The sequence below is a fragment of the Helianthus annuus genome, chromosome 16, assembly GCF_002127325.2.
Source record: "Helianthus annuus cultivar XRQ/B chromosome 16, HanXRQr2.0-SUNRISE, whole genome shotgun sequence".
Lineage (NCBI taxonomy): Eukaryota > Viridiplantae > Streptophyta > Magnoliopsida > Asterales > Asteraceae > Helianthus > Helianthus annuus.
Genome location: NC_035448.2, coordinates 171,364,137 through 171,366,600, shown reverse-complemented (window position 1 = coordinate 171,366,600; position 2,464 = coordinate 171,364,137). Strand labels below are relative to the sequence as shown.

The 2,464-nt window shown below is 30.8% G+C and overlaps 1 long non-coding RNA gene across 1 annotated transcript; it reads right to left on the bottom strand.

Moving 5' to 3' along the window:
• Positions 1-267: 267 nt before the first annotated feature.
• Positions 268-1,831, bottom strand: LOC118487955. Its single transcript, XR_004882988.1, has 3 exons — positions 1,557-1,831; positions 686-752; positions 268-580 (listed from the first exon to the last, which is right to left on the bottom strand). It is a non-coding gene; the product is annotated as an uncharacterized LOC118487955 (long non-coding RNA).
• Between the last annotated feature and the right edge of the window lie 633 nt (positions 1,832-2,464).

Sequence of the window (2,464 nt, the reverse complement as noted above, 5' to 3'; positions counted from 1 at the left end):
TTTGCTGACAGGATCTTTCTCAACAGTTACATCCAAAGAGTCCCAGGCATTCACATGAACCTTCATTGGTCTTCTAAGTTTACCAACACCAATAGTCTTTTTAACAACATAAGTCGGTAAAAGCTAAAATAAAAAAATAAAATTTGTTATAATTAACATTGTAAGTTGTTAAAAAATATGATACCTTATATAGTCAAAATTTTAAATCTTATAGACATACCAACGTATCAAAACATTGATCATTGAAAACACGGCAGAAAGACTCTATGAAGTCTATGTTGGGCAAAGAGGAGATCGATGTAAACAAACTGAGCTCTGGATCACAACATGGATAAGGTGTTTTCTTGAAGAAAGGTGTGAGTAGATAATTAAAGGGATTAAGTTGCCTGAAAAGAAGTATATATCCCTCAGTTAAAGAAAGGTCAGCCACAACCTTTGACCATCCTTCCATAAAAGCAAAAGCACCATTGTTCTTCGAAAACTTTACATTCCATTCCTTTTCATTTATGCACTTTATAACCACAATATTATCACCACCGGCATTAGATAACCATAACTTACAAAACTGAAGTGGTATAACCTTTAAATTAAACATAAAAATAAAGAACGGTTAATAAAAATGTTAATATAATACAAAAATAAATGGACATGCAGTCGAAAAAAGTTATAAAGAACATAATAGTACCTAGAATTCTTTAGTTAGTGCGGACATAGACTTGTAAAAAGCCATACTGTAGATTGTAATGGTGATTCTGTCATAAGAAAGAAACAATTATAAGAAATTAATGTTTTTCATTTAACAAAAATAAATTACCATAAAAACATAGATTATTTCCAAAATATTGATTAGAATTCCTTTAATCATAAAGAAACCCTAAATTACATTAACGACTAATAAAATATCTAAAATTTAACTGATATATAATAATATAATAATCACTAATAACTCAACATCCAAACAAACCCTAAAATCAATATACACTAACATACACGGATAAAAAAACAAATTAATAGTTAAAATCATGAATCTGTAACAAAAAAAACATAAAAATCAAAACACACAAGCATAAAAGCTGATCATTATAAAAGAAAAAAAAAACTAATAAATGAAAAAAAAAAGTAAAGATCAGGAATATACCACATAAAATCTGAAAGAGACTAATCTGCAAACAAAAAATAATCAAAATTTTTAAATAATCACTAATATATCAACATGCAAAGAAACCCTAATATCAACATAAACTAAAACACACAGATAAAATCACTGAAATATGAAAGAGACTAAACTGCAGAAAAAGTTAATCAAAAATTTTAATTTTTTTTTTTTTTTTTTGAGAAAAATCTGCAAAAAAGTTAAGTAAAAGTGTACATATTCATGAAAAAAATAAAAGAAACATGGATTTTAGAAAGGTTAAAAGTAAAAAACACGATATTAGTCGGAAATATAATACGAATCTTTTCTTGAACATCAAAAACTGAAAATAAAGAGTATAACAGGGAAGAAGAAGACGATCACACAGAAAGAAAACTATAAATTAACACTGTTAGTTTAATACCTTCAATAGTGTGAATCGTTTTATGATGAATCCACTGAAGATTGAAGGTCAGTATTGCTTGTGAAAAGATTTGATCTTCAGAGTGGGAGAGAACCGAGGAGGTTAGAGAGAGGAAAAGGCGACTTGTAATGATCAAATAAGAAAAAGGTCTGAGGAAATAGGTTATTATAAATGATCCGAATTCAATGGGTCAGTTTAACCAAAACAAAGGATCTGCATGAAGATTTGGACTGCATTTTCGTTTCCCCGCCAAAACCCATTCCTAGAGGCTCTAATCTAATGCCACATCAGCCCAAATCTTCTTGTTTATTATATATAATAGATGAGGTCCAACCCCCAAATCCCACACTCGCACACACCAACGACGAGGCTACCTAAATGCCCTTATCCTTTTCGCATTCATATCCAACTAAGGACTCAAACTGTATCAAAGCACAAGTTCTAATGCACCCCCACCCGTTGCCACTCTCATCAAAGACAAGCATTATTTATTTACATGTGTGGCTTCAACTCTCACCAAGAACAAAAGGGTATTAAGGGTTGCCGATGCATCATTTGGGGTTAATCCAAGTTGTTTCAAATTTTCACATTATTTCGCTTGATTTAAAATTTTTCAAAAATCTCAAAAATTCCCCTCATCCCCACACTTGGGATACATTGACCCCAATGTATGGCTTTGAGAGGCTTTGATCGCTTAAAATCTTCAACACCAACCAAAAGTTCAACACTCAAACCACAAATTTCTTTTTGGTATTTTTTTCATTTTATATTTTTTTATGTTTTTCTTCTTTTAAAGACATAACACCACCAACTCCACCAACCCAAGACATAACAAAACAAACTAACACCACCCATCCACCCGACCGAAAACATAACAAAACAACACATATTCACAAAATATACAAGAA